Source organism: Callithrix jacchus, chromosome 6 (assembly GCF_049354715.1).
Source record: "Callithrix jacchus isolate 240 chromosome 6, calJac240_pri, whole genome shotgun sequence".
Lineage (NCBI taxonomy): Eukaryota > Metazoa > Chordata > Mammalia > Primates > Cebidae > Callithrix > Callithrix jacchus.
The window spans coordinates 130,855,291-130,871,566 of NC_133507.1; the positions used below are offsets into that span (position 1 = coordinate 130,855,291).

The following is a 16,276-nucleotide window of genomic DNA, read 5'->3' on the forward strand; positions in this document are numbered from 1 at the left end:
GTGTTTTTCAGCTCCATCAAGTTGTTTCTATTCTTCTCTAAGCTGTTTATTCTAGTCAGCGTCTCATATAACCTTTTTTCTAGGTTCTTAGTTTTTTTGCACTGGGTTAGCATATGTTCTTTTAGCTCTGAGAAGTTTGTTATTACCCACCTACTGAAGCCTGTTTCTGCCAGTTCATCAGGTTCATTCTCCATCTATCTTTGATCCCTAGCTGGTGAGGAGTTGTGATCCCTTGGAGGAGGAATGGCCTTCTGGTTTTTGGTGTTTTCTTCCTCTTTGCACTGGTTTCTTCCCATCTTAGTGGCTTTATCTACTAGTGGTCTTTGTAGTTGGTGACTTTCAGGTGGGGTCTCTAAGTGGACATCCTTTTTATTGATGTTGAAGCTATTTCTTTCTGCTTCTTTAGTTTTCCTTCTAACAGTCAGGCCCCTCTGCTGCAGGATCACTGGAGGTCCACTCCAGATCCCACTCACCTGCAGATCACCCACAGGGGCTGCAGAACAGCAAGGGTTGCCGCCAGTTTCTTCCTCTGCTATCCTCATCTCAGAAGGGTACCCACCAGATGTTGGCCTGAGTTTTCCTTTATGAGGTGTCTTTTTGGGGGTATGGGGCTCAGAGAGTTGCTTGAGGAGACAGTCTGTCCCTTCTAAGAGATCAAGTGCTGTGCTGGGAGTTCTGTTGTTTTGTGCAGAGCTGATGGGCTGGTACCTTGAAGTCTGTTGGAGGTGAACTCATAACCGCCTGTTTTCCAAGGTGCTCTGTCCTAGGAAGGTCAGCTTTATTTATAAGTTTCTGTTGTGCTGCTGCCTTTTTTCATAAATGCCCTGCCTGGCACGGAGTAGTCTGCATTGGTAGTGGCAGACTGCCTTGGTAGTGGGGGACACCCTTCCCCTGACTGAACTGTACCATCCCAGGTCCAGCTGCACTTGTTTTGAAACTATTAATCCAGAGTGTTTCCGATTTCTTGTCTTGTGGGGGTGGTACCCATCAGGCCAGATCACCTGGTTCCCTGTCTCAGCCCCCTCTGTTTCAGTTGAATGGGCAGCTCTGTCTCCCAGGCATTCCAGGCACCAGTTGAAATGGCCACCCAAACTTGTGTGAGTTTCTTTGTGCTGACCCAGCACTGGCTGCAACTGCTGAAATGAAAACTCATGGCGCTTTTCCGCTCAGGAATCTCCTAGTCTGTGGACAGTGAAAACTTGTTTGGAAATGCAGTGAGCACTCACCCTCTGCGCTGTTCTCACTGGGAACTGCACTCCGGAGATGTTCCTATTCAGCCATCTTGGACACTCCCTAATCTCTTGATTTCTAAGAAAAACTCAATAAGTCATATCTTATTTATCATTCATATTTTGAATTAAAGGCTTTTTTTGTATTATATATTCACAGCACAGACATAACTGTGATTTTCTGGAGGATCACTAGGAGTAGCATCAGATGACCTAGGGAAAATTCTTCACAATATACTGTACACACACACACACACACACATACACCTATATACGTGTATATATATACACACACACGTGCACACACGTTTATTTTGAAACAGAGTCTCACACTGTCTGTCACCCAGGTTGGAGTGCAGTGGCATGATCTCAGCTCACAGCAACCTCCACTTCCTGGTTCACATGATTCTCCTACCTCAACCTTTTGAGTAGCTGGGATTACAGGTGCACACCACTATACCTGGCTAATTTTTTAATTTTTAGTAGAGATGAAGTTTCCCTATGTTGGCCACACTGGTCTTGAACTTCTAATCTCATGATCCATCCACCTCAGCAGCTGGGATTATAGGTGAGAGCCACTGGGCCCAGCCACATGTACAAGTGCAGTGCTACATACAACACTGAACATTACACTGTGCTGGGGTTACAGGCATGAGCCACCAGTGCCCAGCCACATATTTTTTGTGTTTCTCTTTTTAAGAATCCTGATCTTAAATGAGTTCAAAGTTTTATGTAGAAGTGCAATGCTTAGATGCAGATGTGTACATATAGAAGGATACAATACTTAGATTTAACAGTAATGAATAAATGTAATTCTTATAACTGACTATAAAAGTGTTATAAAAGTTGTATATTGATAAAGCATTCTTCAGAAAAAGGAACTTAAAAACTTTGAGGAATTGCTTCTGTGCAAATATACGCATAGCTAAGGCTCTTACAATGGTGTGGTTTATAGGATAGATAGCAGAGTGCAAATCCAGTTTTAAAAACGTAGTCAAATGTATTAATCTGATATTTTATGCCTATGGGTGTTTTGTAATTCAGAGAAAGGCTGTTCCAATTCTGAAATTCTTTAAAATCCTCTAGTGATTTATTTTTCATGGTGTTTAAGTCAATATTTAAACTTTCTGGAACTTATACTCTATTAGGTTTGAAGTCTTGTCCAGCTGTTTTTCAGTTAAATATTCACCGTGGGAATTCTTTCATTATACAGATATACACTTTATTCTTAAATTTCAGAAGAAATTATCATATATTATTCTATTGTGTGCTAACTAAAATTTTCCTTTGTTGACTTAGTGTTCTCTTACCCATAAGAAAGAAAAAGATCTTTTGCATGAAAATAGCATGTTGTGGTAAAAAATTGCCATGCTAAGTCTGGAACTAGACACAATAAAACAGCAGAACCCGCTAAGGAAAAAGAAATTTTTGGAGGACACTGAAAGTGTGAAAGCAAAGAATGCTAATATTCTAAAGGCTATAAAATTGGATAAGGAAGAATGAACAAAGTACTTAAGGACAGTGGGCAGCTTAGCATTTTGACAAGGAAGATAAGATCCTTGTCAGTTCTGAATTGGAGAATGTAAGACACAACTAGGAAACACTGGAAATGGAAATTCAGTCATGCCATTGTAGACTGGCTACTGCTCTACATGACTGTGACCAAAGCCAGATAGCAGAAAGAGACTTCTTTCCAGAGAAAAGACACGAACAGGTTTATTTACAGGAGACAATGAATTCTCATATATCTAACTGAAAGATAACAGCAAGATTCTTTCTGAACAACCGTAATGCTTATTGTAAAGTTAACAGCCTAAAAGTTCAGCTCCATCACAAAAGATAAACTTTGAGAGAAAAGACAGGGCAGGCCGCTGTCTTTCCTGTTGGAGGAACTCAGTTATTCCAGCCTGCAGTCATTGGAGAGTACAAACTGACCAGGGGCAGAAGATGTCCCACAGCACAGCAGACCTGCTTTCCCAAATCATGGCCAGACTGCTTCTGTAAGCAGGCTCCTGATCCTGTTCCTCCTTACTGAACAGGACTTCCCACCTGGGGCCTACAGCTACCTGCACCAGTGTTCCCTGGCGAATGGAGATTTGAAATGTTCCTTAGAGCTCCCACAGAGAGGTGCGGGCCACCAACTTTGCTGTTTGGGTAACTAGCTGTTCTGGCTCTTGGGCTTTGGAGAGCCCAAGCTGACCAGGGGTGGAACTGGTAGCTCAGCACAGCACAGCCACCTTGCGAAAACATGGCCAGACTCTTGTTGAAGTCAGTCTCCAACCACATTTCTAATCCCTGGGTGGAGCCTTTCAACCAGGGTCTCCAGCTGCCTTCACTGCTGTTCTGTGGCTGACAGATGTTTCAGGCCTCCCTGAGTCAGAGCTTCCAGGGGGAGGGCCAGACTGTCATCTCTGCTGTTTGGATGACTTAGCCATTTCAACCTTGGCGCTTCAGAGTGTCTGAGGCAACCAGGGGCTGAAGTGAACCCCCAGCACAGCACAGCTGCTCTACAGAAATGTGGCCAGACTTTTTTCAAAGCAAGTCACTGTTCTTCTTCCTCCCAACTAGACAAGACTTCTGAACTTGTCTCCAGCCACCTCCTATAGGTGTGTTCAGATTGGCAACAGGATTGTACCTCCGTGGTACAGAGCTCCCCGAGGAAGAGTCAGGCTATCATCTTTGCCTTTTCGCAGCCTTCACTAGTGATACCTTCAGGCACTGGAAGATATGAGGCGATTAGGGACTGGAGTGGGTCCCCAGCATACCACAGCAGCCTTATGGAAAAGTGGCTGAACTGTTACATGGGTGCTGGTTTCCATATCTCCTCGATGAGCAGGTCCTCCTGGCTTGGGTCTTTAGCCAGGCCCCCACTGAAGCCGTCAAGCCAGTAGCAACTTGGCAATTCCTTGGACAGAGATTCCAGGAGCAACTGAAATCCTCTCTGCCACTGCCTCTGCAGTGGATCTGCCCTTGTTACCTTCTGAATATCAAGAAAGCAAAGACCCTAAGTGCCATATTGATACCTCTAACAAGCTGCAGTTAATCCAAGAAACAAGGCAGTCCATCTCTTATTGGCACCACACATCCCCCACTGCTTATCACCAGACAGGGAACCCTGGCTTGGGTCCACAGCACAGACCCTCCATCCTGGGCTGATTACACTAAGTGATGACTAGCTCACATCGCTCTGGGGTGGAGCCCCCAGGAGACAAGCAAAGTGGTGGAGCAGCAAGCCAGCTGATGTGAAGCCCAGAGGGCAGGGACAGCCATCTCTCCGGGCTCTAATTGGTCTTATGAGACACTTTATCAGCACTTTAGGAGTGTGGAGGTCAGATCAGCCACATCTCATGTGAAGATTGCCCAGCAGAGATCAGGTGTGAGAGTTTCCCTCTTAATGAAAGGAGACTTGCTTTAAAAAAGAAGTCTGGCCACATTTTTATAGAGCAGCTGTGCTGTGCTGGGGCTTCACTTTTCAGAGAATTCTCCTCTGAGACCTGATCTCTGCTGGACATTCTTGCACATGAGATGAAGCTGGTCTGACCTCAGCACTCCTTAGTCTGCTTGCCACTCCCAGGGCCCCAGCCTGGCCACACCTGCCTACAGGGCACTCTCAGGTGCCCAAACCATAGCTTCTGTGCCAGTGGACCATGCCTGAGCAGCAGAAAGACGCAGCAACGTGGCCCGTCCAGGCATGCACCAGCCTATACATTACCTCTCCATACTGCAGCTCTTTATACGCAAACTTCCTACATCGCTTTGCTGGTGTGTGTTTACATGAGTGGATTTTGCTGTACTTGCCCTACCAGCACTTGGGAGTGTAGTGCACGCTTCAACCCACAGCAGCTGCCATTGAAGGGAAAGCCATGACGGGCACAGAACCAAAAACACCACCCTTGCCAACACTTTGCCCTTGAGCTAATGCTGTGCACGAAAAAGGGACCATAATGTACCTTGAGTGACTACTGCTGCTTAGGGGGTCACAGAGAAGGCACCCAGACTTACACAGGCCAGCACCGCACCCTGAACCAACACTACCTTCAGTGCAACAGCACACACAGCAGGGGTCCCCTGGCCCCCACCCAAGCTGTCTTGCCTCCACCACTGGGTGAATGCCCACAGGGAGGCAGGCACTTTTGCATCTGCTAGCACTATGCCACAGCTGCCACACATTGGTGCCTTCAGTGCAGTGGACTCCACACTTCGAGGAGCCAGAGAACAAAGTGGAGACCCAATACAAGTTTCCCAGAGTTAAAGGACACAATCCAGGAATTGGGAGATGAATGTTGGCCCCCTAAAGTCCTCCAAAACCAAAGCCAGTTGGCTGAATCTACCTTACAGAACAATCAAACCCTCAAGGTCATCAAATATGATAAAAGAAAAACACCCTGTCCAAAGGTCAGCAGCCTCAAAGGTTGAAGGTGAATAAGCTCATAAAGATGAGGATGAATCTGTGCAAGAACACTGAAAACTCAAAGAGTCAGCATGCCTTCTTTCCTCCAGATGATTCTATCAACTGTTCAGCCTGTTCAAGTTTTCAGAACTGGCCAGAGGCTGACATGTCTGAAATGATACAGGCAGAATTCAAAATGTGGGTAGAAACAAAGTTCACTGAGTGAAAGAAGTATGTCATGATCCAATGCAAGAAAGACAAAAATCATTGTAAAACATCACAGAAGCTAACAGGTATATAGCCAGTATAAACAACATAACCAGTGCTCGCTTTGGCAGCACATGTACTAAAATTGGAATGATTCAGAGAAGATTAGCATGACCCCTTCACAAGGATGACATGCAAATTCATGAAGCATTCTGTATTTTTACGAAGAATCAATATTGTGAAAATGGCCATACTGCCCAAAGTAATTTATAGATTCAACACTGTCCACATCAAGCTACCAATGACCTTCTTCACAGAACTGGAAGAAACCACCTTAAACTTCATATGGAACCAAAAGAGAGCCCACATAGCAAGGACAATCCTAAGCAAAAAGAACAAAGCCAGAGGCATCATGCTACCTGATTTTAAACTATACTACAAAGCTACAGTACTCAAAACAGCACGGTAGTGGTACCAAAACAGAGAATATAGACCAATGGAACAGAACAGAGGCCCTGATGGCAATGCCGCACATCTTTGACACTGATCTTTGACAAACCTGGCAAAAACAAGCAATGGGGAAAGGATTCCCTGTTTAATAAATGGTGTTGGGAAAACTGGCTAGCAGTGTGCAGAAAGCAGAAACTGGACCTCTTCCTGACACCTTACACTAGAATTAACTCCAGATGGATTAAAGATCTAAATGTAAGACACAATGCCATAAAAAATCTAGAAAAAAACCTAGGCAAAACCATTTAGGACATAGGCATAGGCAAGGACTTACTTCATGACTAAAACCCCAAAAGCATTTGCAACAAAAGCAAAAATAGACAAAAGAGACCTAATTAATCTCCAGAGCTTCTGGACAGCAAAAGAAGCAATCATTAGAGTGAACCAGAAACCAACAGAATGGGAAAAAAAAAATGCAATCTGCCCATCTGACAAAGGGCTAATATCCAGAATCTACAAAGAACTAAAACAGATTTACAAGAAAAAAACAAACCCATCCAAAAGTGGGCAAAGGATATGAACAGACACTTTTGAAAAGAAGATATATATGAGGCAAACAAATATATGAAAAAATACTCATCATCACTGGTCATTAGAGGATTGCAAATCAAAACTACATTGAGATACCATCTCACACCAGTTAGAATGGTGACCATTAAAACATCTGGAAACAACAGATGACAGAGAGCATGTGGAGAAAGAGGAACACTTTTACACTGCTGGTGGGAGTGTAAGTTAGTTGAACCATTGTGGAAGACAGTGTGGTGCTTCCTCAAGGACCTAGAAATAGAAATTCCTTTTGACCCAACAATGCCATCACTGGGTATATACCCAAAGGATTATAAATCATTCTGTTATAAAGACACATGCACACGTATGTTCAGAGTGGCACTGTTAATAATAGCAAAGACCTGGAACCAACCCAAATGCCCATTGATGATAGACTGCACAAGGAAAATGTGGCACATATACACCATGGAATACTATGCAGTCAAAAAATAATGAGTTTGTGTCCTTTGTAGGGACATGGATGAATCTGGAAACCATCATTCTTGGCAAACTGACAGAAGAACAGAAAATGAAACACCACATATTCTCACTCATAGGTGGGTGTTGAACAATGAGAACACATGGACACAGGGAGGGGAGCATCACACACTGGGGTCTGTTTGGGGGTGGCCAAGAGAGGGACAGCAGCAGGGTGGGGAGGTCAGGGAGGGATAACATGGGGAGAAATGCCATATATAGGTGACAGGATGGAGGCAGCAAACCACATTGCCATGTGTGTACCTATGCAACAATCCTGCATGATCTGCGCATGTACCCTAGAACCTAAAGTACAATTAAGAAAAAAAAAGAACAAACGGACGTGATAGAGCTGAAAAGCACACTATAAAAATTTCATAATGCAGCCGCATGGTAATTGTGTGTGATTGCATTACGAAAATTCTTGTAGTATGTGTGGGCACACAAGGGTGCCCTGTAAGCAGGTGTGGCCAGGCTGGGGTCCTGGGAGAGGTAAGCAGACTAAGGAGTGCTGAGGTCAGACCAGCTTCATCTCATGTGCAAGACCACCTAGTGAATGGACCAAACAGAGGAAAGAGTCTCAGAGCTTGAAAATTGGCTTTCTGAAAGAAAAGAGGCAAGAATAAGGAAAAGAATGAAAAGGAATGAACAAAACCTTTGAGAAATAAAGGATCATGTAAAAAGATGAAATGTATGCCTTATTACTGTACCTGAGAGATGACAAAAATGGAACCAACTTGGAAGACATATTGAAGAATATCATTCATGAGAACTTCCCCAACTTAGCCAGACAGACTAACATTGAAATTCAGGTAATCCAGAGAACCTCAGCTATGCCACGAGAAGAACATCCCTAAGACACATAATCATCAGGTTCTCCAAGGTCAAAATGAAAGAAAAATTGTCAAAGGCAGCTAGAGGGAAAGACAAGGTCGCCTACAAGGGGAATCCCATCAGACTAACAGTGGACCGACCGCTCAGCTGAAACCCTACAAGCCAGAAGAAATATTCAACTGCTTAAAGAAAAAAATTTCAACCTAGGATTTCAAGTCCAGCAAAACTAAGTGTCATAAGTGAAGGAGAAATAAGATCGTTTTCAGGCAAGCAAATGCTGAGGGAATTCATTACCAGCAGATCTACCTTACAAGAGCTCCTGAAAGTAGCACTTAATACAGAAAGAAAAGCTCATCACCAGCCACTACAAAAATGCACTGAATTACACAGACCAGTGATGCTAAAAAACCAACCACATACACAAGTCTGCAAAATTATAGGTTAACAGCGTGATGACAGGACCAAATCCATACATATCATCGCTAACCTTAAATGTAAATGGTAATACTCCAATTGAAAAACATAGCGGGGCAAGCTGGATAAAGAACCAAGACCCATTTGAGTATGCTGTCTTTAAGAGACCCATCTCACATGTGCTCCTGCACATAGGCTTAAAATGAATGGAGAAAAATCTTTCAAGCAAATGGGAAACAGAAAAAAAGCAGGTGTTGCAATCCTAGTTTCTGACAAAACAGACTATGCCAGTAAAGATAAAAAGAGAAGGACATGGGCCGGGCGTGGTGGCTCAAGCCTGTAATCCCAGCACTTTGGGAGGCCGAGGCGGGCGGATCACGAGGTCTCAAGAGATCGAGACCATCCTGGCCAACATGGTGAAACCCCGTATCTACTAAAAAGACACACACAAAAAAAAATTAGCTGGGCGCGGTGACATCCACCTGTAGTCCTAGCTACCCGGGAGGCTGAGGCAGGAGAATTGCTTGAACCGAGGAGGCGGAGGTTGCAGTGAGCTGAGATCGTGCCACTGCACTCCAGCCTGGCTCCTGGCAACGGAACGAGACTCTGTCTCAAAAAAAAAAAAAAAGAGAGAGAGAGAGAGAGAGAGAGAAAGACATTACAAATGTGGCCCTGACCTTTGATAAATGTTATTATTGCTTGATACCAACCTGGGCTATCCTTATTGTTCAAACCAATAGGATAAATAATTTGCTGAGGTTTGGGAGCTTCTGCTCTCCGGAGAGTCCCTGATCTCCCAAAATTTGGTTGAGAGCTAAGGTTGATTTTGCTTCACAGCTCCTTTTGTGAAGTTTTACTCATTTCCAGTAAGGAAGACAAGTTTTCCTGCTTCCATGATGATGGAGAGCAGGCACTTCCTTTCTTGAGTTTCAGCTTGCTTCTGACAGGAAAGGTGAGTGTGAATTTTTTCCTGCTTCTAAGATGGTAGAAAACAGTCATCAGCCTGAGCCTTATTTCCAGGTAAGTGGCTAAATTAAAGATTTGTCTTAAAATTTTTCCTTAATGACTAAAAGTTAAGATTACCAACCAGTTGGTTTTAACTTCTCCTTACCATTATGACACTCAGTAGCCATATTTATTGTGCATTTGTTTATTTTGCTTAACTTTTTTATTTATTTATGTTTGGAATTTTGTTGTTATTTCACTTTTCTTCCATCAAGTATCACCATATCTTTCTGACTTGGTCAAATCCAAGGGACTGTTCCAAATTTGGGGAAGCAAGTCATCTGAATTGGGTAAAACTCTTGTAGCTGCTAAGTATGTATTTTCTAGTTAGCAGAAATTCCTTTTTTTTTTTTTAATCTAAGAGTTTCTGTCCATATAAGGCCATCTTTTGCCAGCCAAGGCCAAACTGAAGGAGCAGTGGTGGCCTTCCAGTCCTAAGATTCTGCCTGTTCCCTACAGCAACCTGAGTTTGGTTCCCAGCTCTAGTCCTTTCTGGTTTGGTATTTGTTACTTTTAAAATATCAGCAGTTTGTCCCAGCTATGATGTGGTAGTAAGAGATTCAAAAGGATTTTCTTTAAGTGCTTTATAATTAAAAGCAGATTTCTTTTTTTTGTTATCATTATACCTTAAATTCTGTGGTACATGTGCAGAGCGTGCATGTTTGTTACACAGGTATAAATGTACCATGGGGGCTTGTTGCACCCATCAACCCATGATCTATCTTAGGTATTTCTCCTAATGCTATCCCTCCCCTAGGCCCAACCCCGACAGGCCCCAGTGTGTGATGTTCCCCTCCCTGTGTCCATGTACTCTCATTGTTCAACTCCCACTTATGAGTGAGAACATGTGGTGTTTGGTTTTCTGTTCTGTGTCAGTTTGCTGAGAATGATGGTTTCTAGCTTCATCCATGTCCCTGAGAAGGACATGAACTCATCATTTTTCATAGCTGTATAACATTCCATGGTGTATATGTGCCACGTTTTCTTTATCCAGTTTATTATTGATGGGCATTTAGGTTGGTTCCAAGTTTTTGCTATTGTGAACAGTGTCACAGTAAACATAAGTGTGCATGTGTCTTTGTGGTAGAATGATTTATAATCCTTTGGGTATATACCCAGTATTGGGATTTCTGGGTCCAATGGCATTTCTATTTCTATATCCTTGAGGGGAATCATCACACTGTCTTCCACAATGGTTGAACTAATTTACACTCCCACCAACAGTGTAAAAGAGTTCCTCTATCTCTACATCCTCTCCAGCATCTGTTGTTTTCTGATTAGTGATTGTTTTTCTAAAATGACAAGTGATGATGAGCTTTTCATTAAATGTTTGCTGGTTTCATAAATGTCTTCTTTTGAGGAGTGTCTGTTTATATTATTTGCCTACTTTTTGATGGAGTTGGTTTTTTTCTTGTAAACTTATGTTCTTTGTAGATTCTGCATATTAGCCCTTTGTCAGATGGATAGATTGCAAAAATTTTCTCCCATTCTGTGGGTTGGCTGTTCACTCTGATGATAGTTTTGTTTTGTTTGATTTTTTTTTCTGTGCAGAAGCTTTTTAGTTTAATTAGATCTCATTTGTCAGTTTTGACATTTGTTGCCATTGCTTTTGGTGTTTTAGTCATGAAGTCTTTGCCCATGCCTATGTTCTGAATGGTATTGCCTAGGTTTTTTTCTAGGGTTTTTATAATTTTATGTCTTCTGTTTTAGTCTTTAATCCATCTTGTGTTAATTTTAATATAAGGTGTAAGTAAGGGGTCCAGTTTCAGTTTTCTTCATATGGCTAGCCAGTTTTCCCAACACCATTTATTAAATAGGGAATCTATTACCCATTGGGTTTTTTTTTTTTTTTTTTGGTCTGGTTTGTCAAAGATCAGACGGTTGTAGATGTGTGGCATTATTTTTGAGGCCTCTGTCTCATTGCATTGGTCTATATACCTGTTTTAGTTCCAGTACCATGCTGTTTTGGTTACTGTAGGCTGGTAGTGTAGTTTGAAGTCAGGTAGCATGATGTCTCCAACGTTGTTCTTTTTGCTTGGCTATGCGGGGTCTTTTTTTCATCCCATATGAAATTAAAGGTAGTTTTTGCCAATTCTATGAAGAAAGTCAATGGTAGCTAGATGGGGATAGCATTGAATCTATAAATTACTTTGAACAATGTGGCCATTTTTATAATATTGATTCTCCCTATCCATGAGCATGGATTTTTAAAATTTGTTTGTGACCTCTCTTATTTCTTTGAGCAGTGGTTTGTAGTTCTCCTTTAAGAAGAACTTTAAGCATGGACCAAGGAAGGACAAGGCAGCTGTCTTAGTTCTCCATGAGTCCATGCTTAACATTGAACTTATATCCCCTTAAATACCAGTTGTTTCTCCAATTTAGGTTCACAGTAGTCGTAACTGATGGGCTGTCATAGGTAACTTGACTTAGACCATGGAGTTCCTTCAAATTGTATATATAAACAATTTCAGTATTGGCTGATTTAGAATGACAGTCTGACAAAACGTTTTCTTGGTATTCAGTTAATTTTTCTTCTACTTGGGTAGGAGTTTTAAAAGCAAGTAAGTCTTTTCATTAAAATTCCAGGAAATCTTACACAGTCCTTAAAGTATATGGGATTATTTGACAAATGATGTGATTCTAAAGTTTGCAGAAATCTGTATTCAAGAGCTCTTTTTCAGGGTCTTTGCATTATTTCAGGAACCTCCTCAAAGACACCATATTCTAGGACATTTTGTGCTTGTGAAGTTTTCAGAAACTGCATCAGTATTAAGCAGTTAACTGTGGAAATGATGTTAAATAGTTATAGTTACATGACAGACAAGAAAATTTGTTCATTTCTGTGGTCTACAATTTATCATGGAAACAATATAATTGATAGCATATATTTAGACATACTAGAATTTTAGGAATTTCATACCATTTTCAAACATATATTTACATTTATTATAATATAATCTGAAGAAGGTAAAATATTTCTTATTTTGACAGTGCTTCTCATGTAACAACATGTCAAATAATCCCATATACTTCTCTTTTGGATTCTTCAGTGCTCTCTGTTGCATCCCAAATTTAGAAGTCAAAAAGACTTAATTTTGAAGATGAAATTGGGTTTTGGGAAGCCTATCAAATATATTAACATTGATATAAATATATTAAAGGCTTAAAACACTTGATATAAAATGGAATGCCAGATCACAGTAAGTCATTCATTTAGCCAAAATGGTAACTCAAAAAATGTTTTAAGGCAAAAGCCTTTACTTATTGGTAGAAGGCTTAGCTTTTCAAGCAATGTGTGTCTTTCCCTTCTTTTTCCTGTAGTTTATTTGAGGAGAGAAAGAAATCTTTTATTATTCTTTAATATTACATTAAAACCTTATTCAAGAGAGAAATCCAAATTTCACTCTTGTATTAGTGTACTATTAATGTCAACTCCAATTTTTAATAAAACCTTAAAAGATGAATTCATCTAGTCTTTCTCAGTTTGACTGTAAGTTGAAATTCTTATAAGCTTTTGATAACCTTTTACAAATTTGTGTTAAAGCAAAATTAGTGCTCTAAAAAAACTCTGTTGTGTTTTTATTCCAATGTTCCTTTAAATTTAGTTATGTGTTCACACACAGTGTTTCTTTTACAAGATGACTATTTCACAAACCTTCCACAACTTGCTCAAACCTTTAGCTATACTCTAAGTCAAAACAATTTTTAACCTTCTGAACTAAGCAAAAATTTACATTCTAATGCCTTGTAATGTTTTACTGAAAGCACATTTCACTTTTTCCACAAAACTTCTTTCTGTAGTCTCAATTACATGTTACAATGTTAACTCTTAGCAATTTTTTTTTTTCGGTAAACACCTGGCAGGTGATTTTAATTTTGTACTAGGTATGGAGCCTAGGACACCAGACAGAAGTGCAGATAAAGTCTGATTTTTTCTTTTTTTTTTTTTTTTTGAGACAGAGTTTCACTCTTGTTACCTAGGCTAGAGTGCAATGGCACGATCTCCGCTCACCGCAAGTCTGACTTTTTCAAGCATAGCCGGGGGTACGGCTAACTCCACATGTTCCCAGACTTTACCTAGAATCTAATGACTCCAAAGCAGGTAAGTTGAACAAATTTTAAAAGTCAAAAAGAGCAGTTTATTACTTTAAAGCATTTTACAAACCTAATATCTGACCTGCCTAATTTAGACCTAATGTCTTTATTTTACCAATAAACTTTAAAACTGTCTTTATTTCTCAAATATTACTAAAGTGATGTGAACTAAAAGGTATTACAGTTTTTATTTTTCTGAAAAAATTAATTTTATTTAAGCATTCATTATTTTAAAGCCAATTAGAGAGATTTTTAATTTATAAACATCACACACAACACATAAAAATACACAGAATAGATCCAGTAGTTGTCAGATTTTTCATTTGCCAGTTTTTGTTTTTCTTTTTTCCTTTTTTTCCCACAATGAACTGATGATATTCATATAATTAGATTGCCATTAAATGTTTCAGTTTAACAGGAGATTATATAACACACTTTAACAATATTCAAATTTGAAGAAAATATATATTTAGGTAAGGACTCATCGTATTTGTCTTCTATATCACTTTTAATTTAGCATTTAATTGTGTACTGTAACATTTCTCTACATAGTATTTCATGTATGTTACTCATATTTATAAAGATTACACATATCTCAGAGGTGAAGACTATAAATATTAAATGTATTTATTCTCCTACCTTCTGAAGCACTTAAGTCAGAGGAAATAAATTATTCATTCTAATTTGACAACTCACAATCTTGTAACATATTATAATGCTTAGAAGAGCTCAGTAAACTAAGCTTTAGTTACCTCGAAATTGTTTGTTTTTAATACTTCATTAGGAAATAAATCCCAATGCAAATTTCATTAATTATGCCTCTTGTTCTTCCATGCTTTTCCAACATAGGATTAGAAATACTTTCTTTATAAGACTAGACTCAGGGAATTAGTACCCCATGTTGAAATTTGGCTCTCAGGAAATTTGGCTTCCAGAGAGGAAGTCTCCTAGTTGGGATGAATAAACCTTACTTAGATTAGTGTACATTGTTACTCCCCTGAAAGTAAGGGAGAATCTATTCTCAAACTGCATCCTTGGGGTTCATGATCTATTTCTCTTCACTTTTCCTATGATTTCCCTTCTTATGGTCAGGAGGGTTTTTTTGTTTCTTTTGTTTTTAATTAAGTTCTGAAGTGCATGTGTAGATCTTGCAGGATTGTTACATAGGTACACATATGCCATGGTGGCTTGCTGCCTCCATCCCTCCATCACCTACGTAAGACATTTCTCCCAATGTTCTTGTGCTGTGTTTTTCAGCCCCATCAAGCCATTTATGTTCTTCTGTAAGCTGGTTATTCTAGTTAGCATTTCGTCTAACTTTTTTCAAGGTTTTTAGTTTCTTTGCATTAGCTTAGAACATGCTTCTTTAGCTCAAATAAGTTTGTTATTATCTATCTTCTGAAGCCTGCATCTGTCAATTCATCAAATTCATTCTCCATCCAGCCTTGTTCCCTTGCTGGTGAGGAGTTGTGATCCCTTAGAGGAGGAGAGGAGTCTTTGGTGATTTTATCCTTTTTGTGCTGGTTTCTTCCAATCTTCTTGGATTTTTCTACCTTTGATCTTTGAAGTTGGTGACTTTTGGATGGGATCTCTGAGTGGACATTCTTTCTGTTGATGTTGAAGCTATTTTTTTTCTCTCTCTCTCTTTTTTTTTTTTTTTTTTAAGTTTTCCTTCTAACAGGCCTCTCTGCTGCAGAACTGCTGGAGGTCCACTGGAGACTGTGTTTGCCTGGGAATCACCCATGGGTGCTGCAGAACAGCAAGGATTGATGCCTGTTCTTTCCTTTGGTAGCTTCATCCTAGAAGAGTACCCACCAGATATCAGCCAGAGCTCTCCTCTATGAGGTATCTTTTTGGATATATGGGGGTCAGGGAGCCACTTGAGAAGTCAGTCTGTCCCTTATCTGAGCTCAAGTGTTGTGCTGGGAGCTTCGTTGCTCCCTTTAGAGCTGCTGGGCAGGGACATTTAAGTCTGCTGCAGCAGAACTCACAACCACCCCTTTCCCAGGTGCTCTGTCCCAGGAAGGTGGGGTTTTATTTATAAGTCCCTGATGTGCTGCTGCCTTTTTGTCAGAGGCATCCTGCTCAGCAAGGAGGGAGTCTATTCACATTCTGCCTGTAGAGACTCTGCTGAGCTGCTGTGGGCTCAGTCCAGACGCTGTGTAAACTTTGCTTTTGTTTACACAGGTAAGGTTAGAACTGCCTCGGCATCAGTGGATGCCCTTCCCCCCACCAAGCTCCATCCTCCCGGGTGGAGCTCAAACTGCTGTGCTGACTGCAAAACTCGCATGTCAGAGGGCTTCAGTTTGCTGGTCTTTATTGTGGGGGTACCTGCCATGCTGGGTCACTTGGCTACCTGTCTTCAGCTCCCCTTTTTTTCTGGGGAGTAGGAGGCTCTGTCTTGCAGGCATTCCAGGTGCCAGCCAAAACAGCCACCGAGATTTGTGCTGAAAACCCATGGCACTGGCTGAAATGGCCTCTCAGATTTGTGCTGGTAACACACAGAGCTTGTTGGCCTGGCTAAAATCTCCTGGTGCAGGATGTAAAGACCATGGGAGAAGTGCAG

The 16,276-nt window shown here is 40.8% G+C and overlaps 1 non-coding gene across 1 annotated transcript; it reads left to right on the forward strand.

Annotated features, from left to right (window-relative positions):
* The first annotated feature begins 5,941 nt into the window (after nt 1–5,941).
* LOC118154888 (U6 spliceosomal RNA) lies at nt 5,942–6,048 on the forward strand. The gene has a single exon (XR_004745138.1). It is a non-coding gene; the product is annotated as a U6 spliceosomal RNA (small nuclear RNA).
* The last annotated feature ends 10,228 nt before the right edge of the window (nt 6,049–16,276 follow it).